This window comes from Paramormyrops kingsleyae, chromosome 18 (genome assembly GCF_048594095.1).
Source record: "Paramormyrops kingsleyae isolate MSU_618 chromosome 18, PKINGS_0.4, whole genome shotgun sequence".
NCBI classification, from domain to species: domain Eukaryota; kingdom Metazoa; phylum Chordata; class Actinopteri; order Osteoglossiformes; family Mormyridae; genus Paramormyrops; species Paramormyrops kingsleyae.
The window spans coordinates 2,976,940-2,987,758 of NC_132814.1; the positions used below are offsets into that span (position 1 = coordinate 2,976,940).

The 10,819-nt window shown below is 47.4% G+C and overlaps 1 pseudogene; it reads left to right on the plus strand.

The window, feature by feature from the left end:
* Positions 1–4,437: 4,437 nt before the first annotated feature.
* LOC140579900 (U2 spliceosomal RNA) lies at positions 4,438–4,662 on the plus strand (annotated as a pseudogene).
* The last annotated feature ends 6,157 nt before the right edge of the window (positions 4,663–10,819 follow it).

Here is a 10,819-nt window from a genome sequence, read left to right on the forward strand (position 1 = left end):
CGGGACCACGGCGGCAGGAGGACTCTGCTCCAGGGACGTCGTCGGTGGACCTTCCCGGATGGCGACGGCCGGCGGTGCTGCGAGGAAGCCCTTCAGCGGGCCGTGGCTGGTAGCAGGCGGTGGCCTGCGTAATACCGCCCGGTTCTGCTGGAGGGCCGAAGGGGAGGTGGGCACCTTCCCTGACCGCCTGGCCTTCATCCGGGAGGTGGCCTTCGGGGAGCTGGGCCTCCGCATGGAGGACATCCTCTGTGTGCAGCGGAATGGACCTCACCAGTTCTTCGAGGTCACCCTGTCCACCAAGAGAGAGCTACACCAAGGTCCTGGAGCGGAGCAAGGAGAGGGCCCAGCACCCTCTCCTGGGACGATACACCGTTGAGCCGCTGTGGTGGCCCGACAAGCGGGTAATTACGGTACATTGTTTTAACCCGCATGTGTCCGGCGAAGCCGTCCGCCAGTTCTTGAACAAGTATGTGGACCTCCTTCCTGGCCACAAGGACATCCGGGATGAGCTGGGGATCTGGACTGGTCGACGCCAGTTCCAGGCCCGCCTGCGCCCGGACGCTAATGGGGCGGGCGGTTTTAGTCATCCCCCAGCCTATTTTAATCTACAGGGCAATAAGGCTTACTTGTTTTATTCCGGACAGCCTCCCTTCTGCCGACAGTGTCACACCTTTGGACATACTCTGGAGGGATGCGCCAACCTGCGCTGCCGCAACTGCCTGGAGCCGGGGCACATGGCCAGGGACTGCAAGGGCCCCCGTCGCTGCATCCACTGCAACGGTGAGGACCATCTGGCTCGTTCCTGCCCCCAACGGAAAACGTCATACGCCGACGCTCTGTTAGGCAGCAGAGCTGTCGGCAAGGAGAGTGGTGGGGGAGCGCAAGCCCCCACGTCCGGGCAGGAACAGTCGGCGGCGGGGGCAGGAGGAGATGCCCTGGCCGAGGTGGAGGAGGCCCCAGCGACAGCGACTGCAATGCAGGAGGGGTCTCCAGTCCTGGCTCCAGGTGTCAGCAGCAGGAGGAGAAAGAGCGGCGCATCCCCCCGGAGGAGGAAGAAGAGCAGAAGGGAGGCACAACCTGACGCATCCAGCCCTCCGGCTGCCACCTTGCCAGCAGTGGCGGCCGGGGACCAAGGCCGAGAGAGTCCCCCCTCCCCGACATTGGGGGCCCCCCATCTGGTGTGGGACTTGGGACAGTCCCCTGCGCCCCCCCAGGAGTACAGTAGTGTGCAGGACAAAGCAAATGAACAGGAGTACCTGGGGGGGCTGGAACTGGGGGGCCTTTTGGGTTTGACTGAGGAGGGGGGGCAGTAATGCGGTATTGTTTTTAATGGCTGGCTTTTATTATTTTAGTGTGTTGTTTGTAATTGTATTTTACCTTTTTAACATTTCATGGCCAATTTTAATATTGTCACCTTGAATGTCAGGGGTTTGAGGAACGTTTTAAAGCGCACATCTGTTTTTAATCAGCTGGCATCTTCTCCCTTCAGCATTTGTTTTCTGCAGGAAGTCTACCTCCGGGACCAGCGGGACGAGGCTCTCTTTTCACGACAATGGAAGAGGGGTAGATCCTACTGGAGCGTAGGTGGTGTCCACTCCTCAGGCGTCGGGATCCTTTTTGGCGACCGCGCCTTTGAAGAAGTAAGATCGTTTACCGTTCTTCAAGGTAGGGTTTTGGGGGTGGACGCCACATGGAGGGGACAGCGCCTCCGGGCCATATGTGTCTACGCTCCAGTGGAGGCCTCGTCCCGTATAACTCTCTTTGAAGAGTTGTCCCCGTTCTGTGTCACAGATCGACACTTGATTTTAGGAGGGGACTTTAACATCTCGTTGGAGGGTAGACAGGATGTCAGCTCTGGGCACTTTCGCCATTTTTAAGACATGCAACCCCAGCATGCCGGGCTTCACCTGGCATAATAGTCGCGGAGCCAGCAGTCGCATCGACTACATTTTAGCCTCACCCCCCGTTGTTTTTAAAAAGGTGTCCCTCTTCCCACAGTGGCCCACTGACCACTTGGCAGTGGAGGCCACTGTTTCCATAGACGCCCCTGTATATGGGGGCGGCTATTGGAAAATGAACCTGCAGATCCTGGAGGAGAGCGATTTTAGACACCTTTTTTTAGATCACTTCTCCGAGTGGCAGAAGGACAAGCCTACCTTCCCCTCCGTGGCCGAATGGTGGGAGAGTGTGAAGGACAGGATCCGAACCTTCTCCATGCAGTACAGCAAGCAGCGCAGGATGGAGAAGAAATTCTCCATTCTGCAGCTGGAGAGCAGGTTGCGGGATGAATACGCCGCTCACAACAATGGGGGCACTATCGATCACGAGCGGCTGCTAGGCATAAAGGGTGAGCTGAGGCGCCTGCATGAACAGGCTGCCTCGGCCCTAATGCTCCGCGACAAAATGTGTCTTGTGGAAAATAATGAAAAGTGCAATGTCCTTTTTTTTCCAGAGAGCCAGGGAAGCCCGGGAGGAGAAGAGCTTTGTCTCTCTCCGTGCCTCAAACAGCAATATGGTAACTACAACATCAGACATGCTGGAGGTTGCAAAATTGTTTTATCACAATCTTTTTAAGGTTAGGGACACGGACCCGGTTGCAGGGGAGTGGTTCCTAGACAACATCTCACCTTGTCTTCCCAGTGACATTCGTGACGGCTTAGAAGCCCCCATCACCTTGGCCGAGCTGACCGCAGTGCTTGGCAAGATGAACCGCCGCAAGGTACCGGGCCTTGATGGACTCCCGGTGGAATTTTATTCCACCTTTTGGGATGTCCTCGGGCCGGAATTACTGCAGGTTGTAGAGGACGTTCAGCGCCGTGGTTTGCTCACTAGGAGCATGAGGTCAGGGGTTCTTTCTCTGTTGCACAAGAAGGGTGATCGTGCCGACCTTGGCAACTGGAGGCCCCTGACCATGCTTTGTGTAGACACAAAGCTTATCGCAAAGACCCTTACCGAACGCCTGAAGAAGGCCATGGCTCATCTGGTTTACAGCGATCAGACGTGTGGAGTACCGGGTCGATCGGCGACGTGGAATCTCCATCTCATCCGCGACGCCATCGCCTGGGTGGAGGACAGGAACCTCCCTCTCCTGCTGGTCAGCTTGGACCAGGAGAAAGCCTTCGACCGGGTAGATCACCGCTTCCTGTTTCAAGTATTGGGTAAGTTTGGCTTTGGACCCAATTACCTGGGGTGGTTACACACTTTGTATAACGAAGTTGGGAGCCATGTTGTTATCAATGGCTTCCTTAGTGATTTGGTGCCCCAGCTGAGTGGAGTGAGGCAGGGATGTCCCCTCTCCCCCCTCCTCTACGCGCTCTATATAGAGCCACTGGCGTGCGCCATTCGCGCCCACCCCGGGGTCGATGGCCTTCTTATCCCAGGAAGTCGGGGGAAAACTGTTAAACTGACCCAGTACGCAGACGACACCACCCTTTTCGTCTGCTCTGATCAGTCTCTCGGTCATGCCATGAGCCTTGTTCATGCGTTCGGTAGGGCCTCCGGCGCGACGATCAACCTCAGTAAGTCGGTGGCCAAGTATTTCGGCAGCTGGAAGGCGAGGGAGGACGTCGCAGGGGGTCTCACCCTCTGTGACGGACCTCTCAAAGTGTTGGGGGTCAACTTCCTCTCGGATGGTGCCACCCGTTTCAACTGGGAGGAGCGGTTGGCGATCGCCAGGCGGAAGATCGGACTGTGGAAGTCCAGGTCCCTGTCCTTCCAAGGTAAGGTTTTAGCCTTAAAAGTGGATATTCTTCCCACCCTGCTCTACCTTGCACATGTGTACCCTTTGCCCCGCTTCATGCGCAGAGGCCTGACGAAGGACGTTTTTAACCTCGTCTGGGGGGGCAGGTATGAGTACGTGCGTAGGGAAGTGATGTATCTCGGAAAGGACAGTGGGGGGAGGGATGTTATTGACTTTCCTCTCAAGCTTGACTGCCTGTTCTTCTCGCAGCTCTGCACGCGCCTGGCAGCTCCCCTCGAGCACCCCCATCAGCACTTTGTGCGTCTGTGGCTGGCTCTCCCCATGAGACGCCTGGTGGCGTCGTGGACCAACCTCGGCCCCAAGGCTGAGACCCTGCCGGCCCACTACAGCCACGCTGTCAAGTGGAGTAAGTTTATTCCGGCAGGTGTCCAGGAAGTTTTAGTTTTAATGGGGATATTTCTGAGGATGATAATGTTTTACCTTTTTAAAGATTTTAGGATTTCTGCTATATTTATGGATTTAATACTGTTTTAATGTGTGTTGTAATGTTTTGAGTAGTTTCATATTTTAAGATTTGTATGTTATAAGGTGTCTTGTATTATTATGGTAGTAATATGTTTTTGTTAATTATAGTGTTGGATTAAGTTTGTGGGTATAAATGGGTTTTGATATGTGCTATTTTGATTAGTATTGATGTGGGTTTGGTTTAGTTAGTATGTGGAAAATGTTGGGTTTTTATAGTTTTATGTGTTGTTCTTAGATTGTAAGCAGAAATGTTGAATAAAGATGAATTAAAAAAAAAAAAAAATCTGTTCTTATCAGTTTAATATCTGATACGTCCCCCATGGAGGGGACCACATATTAAACGGATTTTTGGAACAGGGAGCCGGAAGTGGGGCTTGCCCCGTCCGCTCCACGCATCGACCCGGTATTGCAGTGCTTCCGGGAATGGTGCACCTCTACTGCCCCCTGTTGTCGAAAGGCAGAACTGACTGACTGAGTGAGTGAGTGAGTGAGTGACTAATAGACTGAGTGCTGTGAGGGGGGGGGCCCTGTCTGTGCGTGGCCCCCGTTTCCCGCCGTTTTTCTTTTTTTTTTTTTTTAAAGGAAGGTGACACACTGTTTGTGCGGTGGACAGCTGCGCTGAGGTAAGGCATGATGTCATCTTTGCCTTTTGAATTTTCCCTCATGTTTGTTAAAATGAGCACCCCCATCAGCACTTTGTGCGTCTGTGGCTGGCTCTCCCCATGAGACGCCTGGTGGCGTCGTGGACCAACCTCGGCCCCAAGGCTGAGACCCTGCCGGCCCACTACAGCCACGCTGTCAAGTGGAGTAAGTTTATTCCGGCAGGTGTCAAGACAGAGGCCTTGACCAAGCATAGAGCGCTTTACAGGGCTTTGCTTGGTCAGAGGGATACTCGGGCCATGTTGGGACTGGAGGAAGGCACATGGGCGAGAATCCAGCCTAAGGGTTTGGATCACAGGCTGCAGGACCTGAACTGGCAGTGCCTTCATGGTAAGCTGCCAGTCAGGGACGTCTTACATAGGCATAAGCTGACCACACACCCCCGCTGCCCCAGGCCCGAGTGCAGCGAGGTTGAGACCATCAGGCACGTGTTTTGGGACTGTGGGCATGCACAGAGAGTTTGGGGGTTGGTAGCGGGCCTGTGTGGACGTGTGGACCCACAGCCCGGTCTGACCTACGACAAGGTGTTGAAGGGGTGGGACCCCAACCTCCATAACCCCTTCGGCCCCTGGATGTGGCTGCTGGTCAGCATTACCAAGCGAGAGCTGTGGAATGCCAGGACCGTGCTCATCCGCAGAGGGGTTCATCTGGAGGCACAAGGGGTATTCCGTAAAATCCGGGCCGACTTGGGTTTCAGGATGGAGACTGACGTCATCCAGCGGGGCTACCACGAGGCCAAGGAGAAGTGGAAGGGCCTCTTTTGGCTTTAGCTCCGTGTTGTTTAGGTGGTGACGCTCCATTCTACAGGGTGGACGTGACGCACCTCTCTGGAGCACACAGAAGGTACTTTGGGTTTTAGGTGAGTGTGCTTTGTTTTTTGTGCGTGTGTTGTGCGTGTGTTGTATTTGAAATATTTTAACCCCTTGGGGCCGGCGATCCCGCCGGCGGGATCTGACAGAAATTTCGCAAAACCGTTTAAATAACTCCGCGAGTTTTTGTCATATACACATTTTAAAAATACTCTCACAAACCTTGGACGGTCTACTTTTCAAATATATATAGGTAGAAACTAAATATATTTTTACAGCTTCGTGATATGAATTGAAAGAACAAGAGTGACTGACTTAAGCGTCTGCGTCTCGAAGCGGCTCTGATCGCCCACCCACTTGCAAATCGCGCTATTCGCATGATAATAACATGATAATCCGACAGTTAGTATTGGGTAAAGAAATATGTGAATACGCCCATTGTGACCGAAATAAACAAGAGCACATGTCTGGGTAGTGTTTACACTGATCGGCTACAATATAGCACACGGATACGTCTCTGCCGCTGAAGCTTTGCGCCAGTGTTGCCACTTTCAGCAGCGAAGCTCATACCTGTGTTCATAGCTCAGTGGGCTAAGCCTGTGTGCCTGCAATCACGTGGTCGCCGAATTCAAACGCAGCATATTTAGAACGTGAATAGCGATCTTCCGCTGAGAGCGGTCCTACACGCTCCCGACGCAAGTAAAACAAAGAAAGATGACACGATTTGCTTTTTTGCCTATTTAACCTAATTTTAAAAACTTTAATACTTCTGACAATGGAAGTTTTGAAAAGAAGACAGATAACGGATTTAGTCAGTGTTTTCTTCATGATTCTACATAATGATTTCAGCGAGATATAAACTGAACTACACGAGAAAGAAACGCGGTCGATGATGCCCTCGTCCCCAGAGCGTCAATAATAGTCACTGCATCATATTTATCGCTTTCTATATTTATATAGTCACAGTTTTTCATTTTTCATTCCATCTATCAATAAACTGTGAAAGGGATTTTATTGTTGCTACTTTTCTTGCGTTTCAAACTGCCTTTCCAAAGTGATGGGTGTGGGGTGCAGTGACATTCCAGACTGATGGGCCATTGACAGTATGCAAACTACTACAGGTGTGAGGACACCTATCTCATCAATTTTCATTGTGAAGACTTTGAGAAAAAGAGTGTCACTCCAAAGTTCTAACACTTTAGTAATCAAACCATATAAAATTTCTGAATGTCACTTTCACCTATGTGTAGCCAACCCCTGTGTCTATAAGCTTCAGAGCTCAAAAGTCTTACCTAGAAATGTCTATAATGTGATTTTTTACAATTTCTCAGCATGTCTGAAAATAGGTTTTTGAAAAGTATATGTTTAAAGTTGATTTTAACAAAAAATAGAATAATAACATTCTAAGAGGTCTCAGATTATTGGTGCTGAGTTTGTGCTGAATAAAAGCAAATGTATCACTTTGGGATAAATGTTTTTTAGATAGGTGAAATATTTTAAAATGTCAAGGCATGTCAGACTACCTCGAAAGTGGAAAAAAGGCCTCAGGCCCTAGGGGCCTGCATGTAACTGCATGTACAAACTTACTGAGCACGATTCTGGTTGATCACTTTTAGCACTTAATTATTTATTATTAAAATTAATGGTATTTATTAACATTTTAACCTGTGATGTGCATTTTGTGTGATTAACCAATGTTTATGCCCGAAGTCTTGGATTTTACGTGTTTTAGGATGGTGTATAACCCTGTTTTAGCCCGACCCCTGTGTTTAGGTTTGAGGTCTGCGGGTCTGATCCTTTTTATGGTTTTAACTTTTTAATGGCTTGCATTTGAGGTGACATTTTATTTGTATAAATGGCCATATGAATGTAATTAAAGGGTAAATGTGTGTAATTTTAATTGTTGATTGTATTGCTCTTTTAAGTATTTTATGGTATATAGTTCTGCATATTTTGTTTGTTTAATACTGTTTTAATATGTCATTATTATGATTCTATTGTATTGCCATGGATGTGTATTATGTTAAAATTTCAACCTTTTACATTGTTGTAATGTTTGTTTATGATGTATGCTGGAAAGGTTGTTTTAATATGCTTGAATGACAATGCCAATGTTAAAAGTGTAGGTTTTAACAGAATACAGAATACAAACAACCATAAGAAAAATAACACTCATTACAAGGACATCAAACAACAAACATTATAACATCAGTAATAATAATTATAATTAATAATGTGACAAATAGGTATTATATATATATGTAGCATACACACACGTGATCCTACCCTTATACATGTATTTGGGTAGACCGCAGCTTGCCTCTGGGATCAGGGTGCTTGGAGGGACAGCAGCTTACCTCTGTGGTTGGGCCGGTTGCATGTTTGGGAGCTTACCTCTAGGGCCAGGGTGTTTGGTGGATGGCAGCTTACCTCTGGGATCAAGGCATCTGAGTGGATGAAAGCTTACCTCTATTATCAGGGTGTTTGGGTTTATGTCATCTTAACTCCTGGGTCAAGGCGCTTGGTTGGATGCAGTTGGTTCGATCAGAGCTTTACCTTTGGAATTAGGGCATTTGAGTAAATGACAGCTTAACTCTGTGATGATGGTGTTTGGGTACATGTCAGCTTACCTCTGGGGTCAGAGCGTTTGTGTGTAGGGCAGCTTATCACAGCTAACTCTCAATTAGTTTAACTGAATTTATCCAAAAATTATTATTATTTCTATACCTGACACACAAAATACTGTGACTTACATATAATGTGATATGTTGTTAATGCAACCAGTAATCAGAACAGTGTGACATGTGCTGCACACCAGGGCAATTTCAGAATCCCTAATCAGATCTGTAGTTAACACCAAGTTATGGTAAACCAAGTGACGCCTATATACATGTATGGAAATCACACAATCGGAAAAATAGTTTACCGAAATATTAACAGAGGTATTTCTCACTCACTATCAAACACGATGTAAATTTTCCCTGTAGTAATTAATAGATCAATAGACACAAAAAACCCAGAGGCACACCAACGAAAACACAACGCAATGCTAGTACCAACTAGCAAGAACTAGCTAAACAGCTAAAAATTCGCAAGAAACTTCTAAATTATCGAAACTCAGCTACATCGATAAGTACATAAATTACCACGAAACATACATGTATTAGTTTAATAAAGTCTAAGCAGAAATTATCAAAATAAATCCGGCTTTGGTTTTGTTTGCCGGAGCTCAAACGTCGGACATCTCCCTTAGTAAAAGGGCGCGGACTCTGGTCGTTAACAGCCACCTGCCGCTCGCGCCACACAACGTCGTTGACCGCAGTCTGTCATACTCTCGCGTGTTTACGTCTGACTGACGCGTGCCGCAATAGTGAGATTTAGCAGTACTAACGTTAAAAAAAGCTCTTACTGACCTCATTTTACTGTATCATATGCGCAGTAATTTATCTTGCTTTCTTAAAATAACCAATAAATTTTGGTGCTACTGCTCTGTCTGAGTCCATGAATTATGTCCTGCATAGAAATGTGTAGTGGCAGAACATTTAAACAACTGGATCGCATTTTAAAACATAATCTTATGTAGACATCACACCTCTCCTGGAAGACTCCCGCAAATGCACCACAGCTCACTCACACCCCCGAACGATGTGCAGCATCCCGGAAATCTGTCCACACAGAAATAAAAGCAATCAAACGCAGGGAAGTGGCCAGGAGCCTACGGATTGTATGTTGGGCGCGGCTACGGATCGTCTGCCACCGCCCCCCAACTTTCACAGCCAGCACCCCCTCCCTTCCCTAAAGTGGGATAATTCAGACATCCCAACCTGCAAAAACTCAATTCAGGAAGGTGCCCCCAACCCCCCGACAAGGAGGGAGATAACTTCAACAAACTTGATTTCACAGTTTAATTTGTTCATTAATTTCCTCTGGTCAGCGCACTAAATTACGAAGGTCAATATTATGTATTTTGACAAATAATAAAAGTAGATTACTTTACCATTTATGCAAATTCCTTAATTATATTCCATTGCTACTTTACAAAAGTCTTCAAGGAGTCTTTCATGACAGCATTAGCAACTAACCAACTGTCTAACTAGTGTAGACCTGAATAATACAGCACATGAAATGACACTTGTTAAACTCACCTCAACATGCCTTTTACAATCGTTTAAACCGTCATGGGCAATGCTGAAATCACTGTTGCAAACAGTACAGCGCGCGCAACATTGTCATTATTTTCATCCTTATTAGACAAGGATACACTTTTGTGTAGTCTGAATTGAAATGCGTTTTATATTTTCGTTTTTTGGGGCACTCTCCCTCTGTCATTATGCTCCACTGAACTGATAACTTCGGTCCTCGAGAAGTTAAATAAAACCCCGCCCGCATTGAAATTTGATTGGCTTATTTTGCTAAGTAAACCAATCGGGATGCTGTCTGTCTAGCACGGGCTACAGGCACACACGCAGGGATCCACACATATGCACGTTCTCTCTCTCGCTCTCTCTCTCTCTCGCTCATTCCGTCATGCGCGCGCGTCTTCTTTCCGGGATATTTTATTGAATTTGCCAAGAGGAGACTCCCGGAACTTCCGGGAGACTCGGGATGTCTAGATAACTGCTTATTTGTACTATAATGATAGCTGTTAATTTTCAGGGAGCTGTGATGATATTCGAAATTGTGCAGGGTTATATAAGTACTGTGAAGCTCTCGTTATCCAGTTAAATGTTTAAAAATATTTATTATTTTATCATATTTTATGTATACTTTCAGCTTATTCACAGGTCTCTCCTGCATTCATCCGTCCATGCCATAATGTAAAATCAGACAGATTGCTTAACTTGCAGCTGTCCAATTACGCGTACATATTTTATTGCTGCAGATAATTAAAGTAGGTAATACAACGCTGAAGGTTAGATGTATAGTACGATTACATATGTACAACATGTGGTCATTTCAGTCAGACAAACGTTTAAAATGGAAAACGAGCTTTCCGTTTTTACCGGCAATTTCCGTAGCACGTCTTAGTCGAAGTACTACACTGCCATCTATTGGACAAGTCAGGTTACTGAATCGTGAAATGTGTCTACTGAAATTGATAAAACAAACATAATATCTTCAGTCA